At 41.2% G+C, this 14,413-nt stretch overlaps 1 long non-coding RNA gene across 1 annotated transcript in view; it reads right to left on the reverse strand.

Moving 5' to 3' along the window:
- LOC146183124 (uncharacterized) overlaps window positions 1-14,248 on the reverse strand; it is a 42,397-nt gene extending 28,149 nt beyond the window's left edge. Inside the window, exon 1 of the long non-coding RNA XR_014708469.1 lies at window positions 14,147-14,248. This is a non-coding gene — a long non-coding RNA (uncharacterized LOC146183124). The remainder of the gene's footprint in view (window positions 1-14,146) is intronic.
- Between the last annotated feature and the right edge of the window lie 165 nt (window positions 14,249-14,413).

Raw genomic sequence — 14,413 nt, forward strand, 5'->3', positions numbered from 1 at the left:
CGCGTGCGTGTCTGTGTGTGTGTGCGCGTGCATGTGTGTGTGTGTGTGTGTGTGTGTGTGTGTGTGTGTGCGCGTGCGTGTGTGTGCGTGTGTGTGTGTGTGTGTGTGCGTGTGTGTGTGTGTGCGTGTGTGTGCGTGCGCGTGTGCGTGTGTGGTGTGTGCGCGTGTGCGTGTGTGTGTGTGCGTGTGTGGTGTGTGTGTGTGCGTGTGTGCGTGCGCGTGCGCGTGTGCGTGCGCGTGCGCGCGCACACAATTAAAGGAACACAGTATTTTCAGGCAATTAGAATAAAATTTTAACAATCAATCTCCTAGAAACATTTTTCTCCTGCAGAATTTCACTCGACACTGAAATCTGATGTGAAAAGTAGCATGCTATGGAAGACGCTGACCTGTCTTGCTGCAGCTTCCCGTGATGATGCATGCACTTTCTCAACCAATATATTGGGTGGACTACTGTTCATTATTAGCTTGGAGCCTGACTTTATTGTACTCATTTCACAGGGCGAACACACGTATGCAACAAGTATACTTTAGTATTGAGCCCGCCTTTCGGCTTCATGTGTTGGTAGTAAAAAATTTCGTGATGTAGCACTTACTTGTACATTCACACATTTGCAACATAATAATCAGAGCCCAATTTTTACTCCATGCAAGAGCGCCCATGCTTACCAAATGTTTGCCTGAAAATGCCAAACGATTAGACGCATCGATCAGATTGCGTTCTGTCAGATTTGGCATGTGCTATAATTTGTGAATTTTTCCATACCAATGCAGTACAGTGGTTTTGCTTCATGTGGTCAAATGGAAGCACGTTCTTTGTATGCTTCGAAATTCTCACATGCTTCTGTCACTTTTGCTAACATGATCGGGCACCTTTCAGAGCACAGGAAGTCGAGTTGCTTCAAAACAAGGTTCAAATATAAAGTCAACAAATTGGGCGTTGAGACGGCGGGTGAGTGGACGCCTGGGTGACACGGTATCTACCTTACTCGAGATAAAGGCCCCATTCTTTTGGAAACGCTCTGCTTGCCGACGGCTTTTAGAGCGTTAGCTCTGTTGCTCACTTCTGCGAGTGGCGCGTTTTTCTAAGAATCGTAAACAGTGCCATCCCCATAGCAACATCGACGTCTTCGTTGTGCCCGGGCAAACTAGACCGAACGCTCCCCGCCCCCGGCCACAGCGGCAAAGCGCAGTAGCGGGCGATGCTAAGCAGGTATAGCATTATAGCAAAAATGAATGCCGAACCAGCTTCCCTGCCGAATGCATCAACGGTATACCGTAGACGCCGTAATGCTTCGGACAATCCGCGGTATACCCCCTTCACGAAGCGGAATTAGCTAGGAAGAGGACGGGGCATCATGCACATGTAAAATAAATAAAATAAGCGCAAATAAAAGCATCAAACGGGAACCCAAATCAGTGTTTCCTCTCATAAAAAAAAAATATATATATATATATAGGGCCACTGATCAAGTCAAAGTATTTGAAGAAGATATAAACGAATGCTTTTTGTCTGATTTATCCATTATGAACAACGAAGCTGTAGGGCTTCCGAAACGTTAGTACGTTTTCATGAAACTGACTTGGTCAGTGACCCTGTATATTTTTTTTATGCCACCACCTGATCAGGATGCATTTCGTCGAACTCTTGATTACAGTGGTTTCACTCATTTGAGCTAAAGCTCGACATTCGGTTCAGCAGCGTTGAGCCTCATTGTTTTTTGTTTTTTTCGATTTTTAGTGAAGGGAATGACGGAAACGCAGTGACAAAACTCGATTCAACATTACATTTTTGTATTGAAGAAGCTTTCACATGGCTGTTTCCTACTTGCCCATTCACCGAAAAAGTCCCTGGCAGCTACTGCGGCACGTTACCTTCACTATCATCACCGGAACACAACATTCGAAAAAAAAGAAAAAGAAACATGACTGAAATGCTGGTGATTATCTTCGGCCGCCCCTACATCATTTTTTCTCCTTTTCTTTGGAGCCTGCACTGCTTGCGCTATATAGGAACTTCAGTAGGAAGGTTGAAGAGGCATGCTTGTGCATGTTCAGGTTTTCAAGTTGCACTTGGCAGACTGTCGAAACATTTTATCTGTACCAGTAAAGTGGCAGAGAGTGCAAGTATGCGTGCAATTTCTCCTAGGGAGATGCTCTTTGAAATTATATTATATTAATTTGTGCAGTTTTCTAGTTCCGTGCCCTACTATTCATTTTATCGTAGAAAGGGGAAGATATTTTTTCTTCTTGCCACTGAAAAAAAAAAAGTCGAAATTCCACACCCTCACAATATATGCTAACACCGCGAACATCTGAAGATAGCTTTGTGGCGGAGCTAAGACGAGGAATAACCAGCTCCGACAGCGTTCGGGTTCGAACTGCTTTTTTTTTTTTTTTTTTCGCTGCTTGCACTGAGACGCTTAGTGCCAAATTCTTCTTTGTCCAGCGCCGTGCCGTTGTTTGTGATAAAAGCGCGGCGCGAGGGGCGCTCCAAGAGGGGCTTTATCCAAGACTACAAGCAACTACGACCCTGCCAACCATTTTTTTTTTTTCGTCCCTCGGCTGCAGCGGCAGAGTCAAATTTGTTCACACTTTTGTAACATTTGTTTTTCCTGTCCTGCCTAAGATATGGAAAATAAACAAACAGCAATGCAGTTGAGCTCATACCAGTAAATAAACTACACTTTAGCAGCCAATGCATTCTTCATCATGTGTGCAGAGCGAAGCAGAATTTTAGTATTTCTTTTACCGTTTCTATCTTTGTTCTGAACTCGTAAAATCTTCATATCACGCAATACATTTGTGCGGTACGTAACCTCTTATCCTCATTTGATAATTTCCATAGCATAAAGTTTTATTTTTCCTTTGAGGGTTTGCATGATACCGACCCTCTGAGTGTAAGACTGACTCGATAATAAGAATGCAGAGATTTCGGGTTGTCTGGATGTATCTCTAGCTACTAGGTTGAAATTATAACAGCACTGTTCTTTAAATTGCTCATTCCGCTTAGTCGTTTCTGAGGAAGGAAAGAGGCCTCCTTTGTTCGTCGGTTTCCCCATGTTAGCGGCTATTCGCTTCTCGAGTGAGGCAGCCCCATGAGCAGAAAGATGCCCGCTTTTGCCAAACACAAGCATATATCATGTTTGGTACTAAAAAGCTAGAAACGATAATGAAAGCCACTACTTGTACTGGACAAGAAGCACGTTTCGTTCGCCAGGGTACAGTGTTCATTGTAGCCGGAGCGCACCTCAGCTGCACGCGCGAGAGCCTTAGCTGGCAATGTTTCGGCACACAAACAGTATGACAACTTAATTCGAGACGATAAATAAATCTCAAAGCAAGCAAGTGTACATTTGTCAAGGGACCATTTTCAAGCAGCACTACTGCGCATGCGCGAAGCACCTGCCCCTCAGTTCGACCCGACCACTGGACCCGACTCGCCAGTGTTAACCTCTCTAGCCCGATGGAAAGGAAAGGGCAGAGGGAAAACGTAGAAGCACATTACCCTCTCGTAAATACCCCTCGATTCAGGGTGTTTGTAGCGCCATCCTCGTAATTTTTCTGAACTGCGACATGTTAGTGCACATACAATTTCATAGATGGCGCTACCTACTACATTTATTATACGTGGCTCTGTTATTCCACTATTATTTGCTTTTTGTACACTTTGTAGTTGATAATTGTTAGCGGTTGAATAAAGGAACGAAAGCCCGAACCTTCAAGTTATATTCGCCAGAAACAAACAAGCCTTGGAGCATTTCAATAATGCTTAAAATACTTCATAAAGAGCTCGCGTGCTTCAAGTGAACCACGAAAAAATTAGCTGAAATCACCCTGACAGTGCACATTCCTCGAGAGTCGTAGAACAAAACCGATGCTTATCCTCTGACAGCAAGGTGTAAAGTTTTTCCACGCGAAATTTCAGCACAGATAAAAGCTTATTACTTGAACAGTTTAGCATTTACTTTTACCCATTTTACAAAAAACGCTAAGTTTGATCACAAATAACTTTTGCACTATATGAAGCAGACAGATGATATTTTCAGGAAAAAGCGAACTATGTACGACCTCCAACTGCGCAAAAAATTTCCACAGCAGAATGCATACCTTGGAAGTTATTGTATGTATAATTACCTGTTTTACACACTTTTCACAGGCATGTGGCTAATAAACTATGCGATACACAGTAATAAAAATGCTTAACTTTGTTCACTAACATCTAATCTGAGAACACATCAAACGGTTTTTTTCTAGGTGCAAAAGATTTTGCACAATTTTGCTTTTCCCGAGACAAGTAGAGCTGAAAAGCCGTTTCTTACCTTTGTGTTTTCCTTTACAGCTTAAACATCGTTGCAGCTATTTATAAACCAAATGCACCACTAGAAAGGAGAGGAAATAAACTTTACAAATATATTAAAGTTACATTTATAAACTAAACGAGTGAGGCGCAGTGAGCGTATGAATATCACCAAAAATGTCGTCTCTTCCCCGCTGGAGTGGGACCGCCACCTTAATGCTGATCCCAGAAGCTACGAATGCACGACATACTACCAGAAGTTCAGATTATTTGAGAGTTCAAAACAGTACATCAAAAGAAAAATGGGAAGTCAATGTTTGCAGTGTAACCTCTGACCCTTTGCTTACAAGTCAGACACACTGCCCCTACACCACTGAGGCATCTTGCTGCAAATGGACAGAATGAAAGGGATTAAAAACCAGTGTGTGAAAGGAAAATTTTCACACACATCACTGCGCCTGGATTTTGCAATGAAGTAAACAAGTGGCGTGATTTAGGCCTCGGTTATTATATTTTATCCAAACGAACTGCAGGTGGCAAAGAGTAAGTTAGGCATCTTTCCACCATTCTGTAGAAGTCATTGCTTCCAAGAAAAAAATTCAAAAAGTACACTTGTGAGAAATCAGGTCTTGTTTATGAATTATTTTCATTGAGACTAAAGACCACACCTTGTGCACTTGTGCATAGGCACTTGTGCAATAATCAAGCTCCCAAACTTTAATTCCTACACATCAAGAGGAAGCACAGAGAAACTTAGGCCAAATATTGAAGTCTGAAATTGAAATAAATTAAAAATAAATTCCATTCCTAATTTTGCTCAATGTTTTACAAACGATGCTCAAGACGTAGGCAAGAAGCATTATGAAAAGACAATATTGTATTATTTTGTTCCTAACAAGTTATGAGAGCTCGAACTTGTCACTTCTTCAGCATTTGCAAAAGCACCTCAACTGTGGTCGTGAAGCACCTGCTACTGCGCCCCTTGCTTTAAATTGTCTTTATTGCAATGATAAATATTTTTCATCAGTGGACGTTGTAATCAATTTTTATAGGCAGCGCCAATCAGTGACTTAAGCGCGATGAAGTGGTGCTGCTGTCGCCAAATGAAAGACACAGCGGAGGGAACAGGCCATAATAATTCATGAAGAAAAAAAGAGTTTTCTTGTGTTATTGTGTACTTGTCTTGCCGTCCTTTCTTAATAAAAACCGTGAACATCACAACATAATAAACAATTTAAAAGGCAATGTATTTTTAAAACGTCTACTATGCATTCGGAATGGCAGTGTGCGCCCATATCAAACGTTCCTTAACATACTTTACAGTATATTGTTCTCTTTTCATATTCAACCAACAGAGAAAGCTTTTGATGGCTTTATGGGCAGTAGATTTAAGGTCATAACTGCTGCTAAGACTAAATAAACTGACAGATGAGATAGCTGCACTCAGGACTGAGCGAGCGGAGATGAGAAAACTTATTTCCAATATGAATCTCAGGTATACGAAACAGAAAAAACGAGCAGCAGTAGTGGACATCCTGGAAAAGAAAGTCAACTTTCTCCAGATGAAGCTTACAGAAATGGAGGATCACAGTAGGGGCTCAAACTTAGTTATTTTTGGCATTAAGGAAGATGAAGATGAGAACACCACTGCATTAAAAGAGAAAGTTATCACTGATATTTTTTCTACTACACTTACTGTAAATTGCACTTCGGTTACGCTGAAATGTGATCAAAGTTCTTAGTCCTTATTTTCCGAGCGTCCATTTCTTCGGCCAACCTTCTCGATGACTGGCGAACGAGTCGTATTCGCCGCGAGATCGACCTAGAGGTGGCGCCACCGTCACTCGCAGAAACGCATGCAGCGTAGGTCTGCTTCAGAGTTAACGGCGGGTTTGTTGGCGATGAAAACTTGTCTTCTGCAGTATTGCTGCAATATTGCAGAAAGAAATCCAAGGATTTCGCCAATGCAGCAGAAGAAGAGCGGATTTTAGGAAAACAATGTACGCAGCCACCAGACTTCTAGATTTACTTTTCACGTTTCTGGTGCTGTAGTGCGCTCACGCGCCTAATGCTTGGGCCTGTCTAATGACAGCTTTGTTTTTCTTATCGACTTTTAAACCATTTGCGCGTGTCTCATGCGAGTGAGACCGGCGAATTTAGTGTCAAGCCCACGCAGATACCTGCAGTACCTTTGATTGAATCTAGAAAACTGGTTCATTATATCGTACTTGACTCCAGGATTAAGCAGGTTAAATGTAGCACTGGCAGCGCACTGCATGGCGAGTTGCTTTAGACTGAGTGCACATAAACTCTGGCAAAGACAACCACTCACAACTATTCCCCGCAAATGAGATCATGCCGACACTATACAGGAAACCTCGCCGCACAGGAAAGCTGACTGCTCACGTGTAGAGCGGTGAGTGGATTGAATTTGCCAAGATGCTTTTTGCGGCCACTGTCATAGAATGTGATAGTGTATTACTGCATGCGCCACTAACTGTAAATGATTTCCTGAAACCGAGGAAAGTATAAGGGATTTCTGATGTGTGTCATGTTTATAATGGTAAATTAGTACTGTAATTATTTTGTTTTGCAATGCCAATAAATTTCACCGTGTGAGAGAACTTTTACACACTTGACAGAATTCACAATAATCAGCGATTAATTTTCGGTAACGTTCATGCGCAAGCAACGAATTACTCGCTGCGAAAACATCGTTATAAACTGTGCATGGACACTGTCATGTTCTGGGAAGCAATTTTACAGGCTGAAAATTTCTTTATCACTAATTATTTAGCAGTGACTAAATCTTATGCGAAGTAAAATATTAGGGTTGCTTCCAAAACTGATGCCGGATATAAAACTATTCCGAAAGAAATGGAGGTCATCTTATCATGCGACTATAAAGATGTATTTATTTTCGAACTAAACACTGATATTTAAGCCCGCATGAAGCTGTTTTACTCCCCTTGACAGAAACGACGCGTTTGCTCGGAAGACAGCACTTGGACGAAAAGGGATTATAATGAATATAATAGGCTACCACTAAAGTACATTGATCTAGGTGTATTATGTAATATTTAGGGTAACAATTAGGTGCAGGGAATATGTTTCCCAAACATTCGAGCATTTCTCTAAAGCAAAATGTGCTCACTAAAACTTTTACGGATGCACAGGAGCCTTCAACAACAAAAAAAAAATGAAAAGAAATGCATATTGGCCCAGATTTAATGCACGAAAGCGGCATCGGCTATGACTGATGATTGCAGAGGCTGAATTTGGTGTTTTTTTTTGTTTTTCATTATTAACACCACATTTACCATGTGGGATTGTTTATTGTACAGTCAAATCCCACAGCAGGGGAACGCCTTTCGAAACGGTTGTGATTGAATCCCCCGTTCTCGAAATCAGCAGTCGGGCGCCCTTACTATTGAGACACCGCGAAAGAGTTTTAAAAGCAAAAGAAAAAAAAAAAAAACAGTCCTCACACAACTCTATCGTGAACACAGAAAGCATAGTAGGCATAGAGTGGTCGGTTCAAACTGCATTCTGCTATATTAAGCAGTCTGCGGTGGCATCTGTTTTAGTAGCTGCGGTATTCCAAACATAAACGGGAATATGCGATTTCTGAGCGCTTGCATTAACTTTTATTGATGGCAGCGAGCTGTTTTGCTTTGACACGGCAGTAACGACAGTACCACATCGCTTGAGGCATTGCATGTCAAAGGATCTCAAGTGCCGAACACCGCGATGGATGATGTCCTTATCCAAGCTTGACATGCTCGATACGGACAAGTATTTTTTTTTTTTTTTAATGAAGCGTGGGGTTATAAACTGTTTATATTTATTTTGCAAGAGGTATACAGGTAAGCAAAAGCTCGCAGGAACCGCGAAACAAACAAAAACACTCGTGTACACCCCGCATGCGCGCGCGTAAATCACTGCAGGTTCGCACGCGACGCGAAAACTCATCCACACTGAGTAGGTTTCGCCGCTGAGCCACAAGGTGACGACTCTGCTCGATCTCGAGGCCAATAGTCCCTGTGTTCAAAAAAGGCAACTCCACCCTCCTCCAGAATTACCGCCCCATTTCATTGCTATCATCTAGCTGTAAAATGTTAGAAGACATCATTATCATTGTCAATTACGTTACTGAATTTCTATATAGCAAACATTTTCTAACTCAACTTCAGCATGGCTTTAAGAAAAGTTACTCAACTCTAACTCAACTACTTCAGTTGTGCACAACTTCGCAGAAGTCTTCGATACATCAGGCCAAATACATGCAATTTTTTTAGATTTTACCAATGCTATTGACCTCGTTTCACATACCAAACTAATTTGCAAACTCAAATCAGGAGGTCTACTTTCTTCCTTAAGCAAATGGATTACCGCATACCTCACTAACAGAACCCAGATTGTGTTGGTGGTCACTCTTCACGCTCCCTCCCGGTAACATCTGGAGTCCCTCAAGGTAGCATCCTTGGGCTTTTTTTATTTTCTATTTACATAAATGATATTGTTAATGTTACAACTGATCAAATTCAAATTAAGCTTTTCATGGATGATGCCGTTTGATTCACAAAAATTAAAACTTCGGAGGACCAAGTAGTGCTTAACTCTAACCTCAACAGCATTAACGATTGGTGTCACAGACACGATATGAAGCTAAGTGCTGAAAAAACAGTTTACATGAGAATAAATAATAAAAAGCACAGTTTATCATATCAGCACCGCCTATCATCAAGGTGCCTATCAGAAGTAAAGAGTACAAGTACTTTGGTGCAACAATAACTAATACCTTAAGTTGGAATGCTCACATTTCTAACATTTGTGCATCATCCTTCCGTAAACTGTTTTTGTAGATATAAATTAAAACGTGCTCCTTCCGCAGCCAAGCTCATTGATCATCAGACCATCAGACCATCAGACCGAAATTACAATATGGCTATACAGTGTGGGATCCGTTCACTAAAACTAATATCCGTGCATTAGAAATGATTCAGCATAAAGCAGTTCCATTTATTTTTTCTAAATTCTGCACTACCGATACCCTTACAACTTTAACAAATATTAACGGCATACGAACACTCGAAACTCGGAAAAAGCTTATGCGATTAAAATTTCTTTTTGCTGAAAAATAAGTTATCAATAAGCCCGGACCCTTAGATAAAACCACTAGTGATGCGATAACGAGACATCGTCATGCCCAGTCCTTAACACCTTATTTTGCCAGAACCAAAATGTTTAAATATTATCAATGAGCCTGGACCCTTAGATAAAACAACTAGTGATGCGATAACGAGACATCGTCATGCCCAGTCCTTAACACCTTATTTTGCCAGAACCAAAATGTTTAAATATTCTTATTTTCCACGCACAATAACAGAATGGAACTAGCTTCCTTTGAGTGCACTGTTAACCACTGAGAGCATTGCCAGTTATTTATAAATACTTTCCAATGTTGTATATACTCCGTTCTGGCGAAAAACTGTGTTCAATTTGATTATATTTGTGTCTATGTGTTCAAATCATGCCCGCGTTGTCATCAGTTAGATTATTTTTTAAGTTGTATGCTGAATGTTACCTTGTTTTGTAGTATTGCGTTTTATTGCCCCTCCTGCCTGGGCCTACCAAGGCTGCCCCCCACACCCCCCAGTATAGACTAAATAAATAAGTAAGATGTATCCAAGGTGAAAATACTTTAAATTATCATGAGAAATGTGTGCACTGATGCCACCCTTTCCACTTCCTAACATGTACTGATATAGCTGTGTATTACTTCAAATTGGAATAATGTCTTGTGTATTCATACATGCTGCTTTCTACGCTACATTCGGTCACGGATACAGCTGCAAAAACCCGACAACCTGGACAACCTGAGTCCAATACAGTTCCCAACTGGCGTCATAGGCTAACCGCCCATTGTAGCAGACCAAGTTGTTAACACTGCTGGCTAATTCCAGTGACTGCCTGCTCCATCTGTAGGCCTTTTGCACAATGACTGATACACATTGCCCCTCTCTAGAACAAAGCATTTTACATATGCTGATCTTTCAGGATTACATAGAGGATCTAAAACGTGCCTCATGTAAAAGAACTCTTATCTGACCCATGACGTCGCACATGTCCGCCTCGTGCTATGCAAAATGCACGCGTGCCAAAACAAAAACCTTCTTTAAGGTCACATCGCATGTCTGAGCAACAAGGCTGCAAAGAATTTCGATACAAATATCAATTGCACAAAGTGTGGCCAAACAGCTGCGCATCCATAAAGTGCTGTTCTCTGCAACAGGAGATGGGAAAAACTGCAATGGCATTTGCGGATTAGTAAAACACCAGTCATCCCTTAGCAACCAGGGAGCAGGCAGCACGAACATGATACAATCGGCCGCTGAAATGGTATCTTTTCAGAGAGGCTGAAGAGCGTGCAAATGTTCCCTGAGCTTGGGAACAAACTTCATCAATCACTTGACCAGAAAAAAGGCGAGTGTGAAGACTTGCAACTAGTTGCAAGAATACATTCATGCACATGAAGGTACGTTCTAAACGTATCAAGATATCGATTCACCTCGGACCCCCAATGGAAGTAAAATAATTTTGAAATCGTTTCGAGCTTCCGTTTAGATTTCTGCAGTTCCAATCATCTTTATACACCTCAGCTCACATTTATCTTCAATTAGGTTCTTTAATTTTACAGGAGAAAAATTTAAACCCTGGAAATGCTCAAGGGATAAAAGCTGCTACAGATAGATTGACAGGTGCTCAAGAAGCTCTGAAATTGGCAGTCAGCGACAGAATGCACATGGACTGGTTTAAAGAAGCCCATAACAAGCATACTTAAATTATCAACGGAATTCAGGAGTACAATTACAGATCCATAGCAGGGTTCATACATTCAATTACAAGAATAACAAGCGGGAAGAATAATCACAAGTTGAGTTGAACCTCTACCATCGAAAGAGAGCAAAGTCTCCATTTACGAAGCATTTTTAATCCATATCCTGGCCCATTTATGATGCCAGTTCATTCATAGGAAAATTCAACCACAAAAATGTCTCCATTCCCTTATTGAAGCTATTTTATGAATATGCTTTGCTTTCATGCAGTTCCTTTTGGAAGTCAAAGTTCTGTGTATGCGCAGTGCATAAAAATATCTACTCAGGGCTTGAGCCACGTATCAAATAGTATTTCGCAAATTTATTTCAGCTGCAGGCGGAGTAGCAGCTGCTTCACAACCTTCATTGAGCTGCTATTGCCAATATTGGAGAAGTGACACGTTTAGGCTCTAGTACCTTGATAGGAATAAAAAATGCAACATGCTTTTTCATACAATTTCTTGACCATTTACTTATTTATTGTTACCCTCAGGGTAAGAACATTACAGAGGGGAGTGGGTGGAGTACACGAATTTGTACTCCATTATTTGCACTACCATTATTTGTAGAATCTTGAGCAAAATTAGGAAAGAACTCATACAATCAAAAATTCAATATTGGGCCTAAAAAGTATTTTTACGCTTCCCCTTGATGTATAATCATCATCATCATCATCATCAGCCTGATTATACCCACTGCAGGGCGAAGGCCTCTCCCATATTTCTCCACTTTGCCCGGTTCTGTGCTAGCTGCATCCACTTGACCCCCACGAACTTCTTAATCTCATCCGCCCACCTAACTTTCTGCCGCCCCCTGCTACACTTAACTTCCCTTGGAATCCAGTTTGTTACCCTCAGCGACCATCGGTTATCCCCTCTTCGCACTACATGTCCTGCCCATGTCCATTTCTTCTTCTTAATTTCCGCTAGAATGTCGGTAACTTGAGTTATTTCTCTGACCCACTCTGCACGCTTTCTATCTCTTAATGTTACCCCTACCATTTTTCGTTCCATAGCCCTCTGGGTTGTCCTCAACTTAAGTAGAACTCTCTTGGTTAGCCTCCACGTTTCAGCCCCATAGGTGAGTACAGGCAAGATGCAACTGTTGTATACTTTCCTCTTGAGCGATACCGGTAAGCTGCTAGTCATAATCTGCGAGTGCTTGCCAAATGCGCTCCATCCCAATCTTATTCTTCTTGTTATTTCCTTTTCATGGTCCGGATCTGCGGTTACTACCTGTCCTAAGTAGACATATTCGCCTACTACTTCCAGTATTTCACTACCTAATGTAAACTGCTGTTTCTTCCCGAGGCTGTAGAACATTACCTTAGTCTTCTGCATATTGATTTTCAAGCCTACCTTTCTACTTTTTCTGTCTAGGTCATCAATCATTATTTGCAGTTCATCCCCAGAGTTGCTTGGCAAGGCAATGTCATCAGCAAATCGCAGATTACTGAGGTATTCTCCATCTACCCTTATCCCTAACTGCTCCCATTCCAAGTCTCTGAACACTTCCTCTAAACAAGCTGTGAATAGTACTGGGGAGATTGTGTCTCCTTGCCTAACACCTTTCTTTATGGGAATTTTGTTACTTTCTTTATGCAGAACTATGGTTGCTGTGCAGCCACTATATATATTTTCCAGCACTTTCACATACGGCTCGTCTACCCCCTGATTTCGCAATGCCTGCATCACAGCCGAGGTTTCAACTGAGTCAAATGCTTTTTCATAATCAATGAATGCTATGTATAAGGGCTGGTTATATTCCGAGCATTTTTCTATCACCTGATTGATGGTATGGATATGATCGATAGTAGAGTACCGTTTCCGAAACCCTGCTTGATGTATAATAGGTTAAGTTAATGACCTTGCTTATTGCACAAGTGCCTATTAGTTCGGAAAGTTTCAAGAATGTATGCCTTCTATTCGTGGAGAAAATAGTTCATAAACATGGCCTAATTTCACATATAACTCTACTTTTTGAATTTTTTTCCTTAGAAGCTGCAACTTCCTTAGAATGGTGGAAAAATGGCTAACTTACTCCTTGCTACCTGTAGTTTGACTGCACAAAATGTACTAAGCATGGTTTAAATGACTCCACTTGTTTTCATCATTGCAAAATCTGAACAGAGCGATGTGTGAAAAGTCTGCCTGGAGCATGATAACATTCATTTTCTTTTTTCTCCCTTAATAGTAACGTTAGAAAAAAATAACTGCGCCCTTGGCATACTCAGCACTAAAACAAAATAAATTAGAAATATGAAATCATTAGGCAGTTTGATCTCTCTCGGAATCACCCAGCATAAACATTACTGGCAGCACCAACATTAAATCCTCCAATCTACATGATGCTTGCAGTGGCAACCAATACGGAAAAGAAATGGCTTTTACAGAGTTTTCTCAGAATTCACTGATCAGCAATTTCATGACCAAAACCATTGAAGTTGACTGCAATGGAATACTGTGATCTACTTGCATCACTAGGATAAACTCTACCCCTCTGAACTGCCCACCTACAAGGATGATGTCAGCTTTGCACGTGATGGCTCTTTGGTTCTTTACACTTTGTGACTTGGCAAAAAGTGCATTTAAGCTTCAGCGCACATTAATTCTGAGAAATGCACACATTTCTTGCATGCTTCGTATCTGCTGTCTCATTTCTTTAGAATATCTAACATACCTCAACACCACAGCTCCCTATGGCTGCTTTTAGGCAACAAAAAGGCCATATGTGCTCAATAATGTGCTCCTAAGGACCACGACAGGATCCTCAGTGAAGAATAGCCTAAAAATGCAAATGCAGCTCAATTTCTTGCACCGGACAAAGAAAATATTCAGTGTAGCATATCGAATGATTCATCATGAACATCAAACTTTTGTGCTCTGTAAGCAGCATGTCAAGAAAAGCAGCATGCACCCAAAGGTGGATCTGCAAAACTTTCAGGAACAACACACAAGGTGTTGCTCACCATGATGAATGTGTTGAGAAGCAGATCCTAGGCTGTCACCAGTGCTTTCCGGATGAACATCGTGGCATTGAAGCAGCATAGGAAATGCCTGCACCACACCCTAGAAAAGAAAGCACAATATATGCAAAACCAAACAGAAACTGCAAGTATTTGAAAGACCAAACTGTTGGTCAAGATAAAAATTCATCAACACTAAAGTGTTTTCATAAATGTAAACAAAATGGAGTCAACAACTGAACATTTGTATCAGCCACACTGCACTCATTT

This window comes from Amblyomma maculatum, chromosome 7 (assembly GCF_055883805.1).
Source record: "Amblyomma maculatum isolate TAMU_Amacu chromosome 7, ASM5588380v1, whole genome shotgun sequence".
Classification (NCBI taxonomy): Eukaryota; Metazoa; Arthropoda; class Arachnida; order Ixodida; family Ixodidae; genus Amblyomma; species Amblyomma maculatum.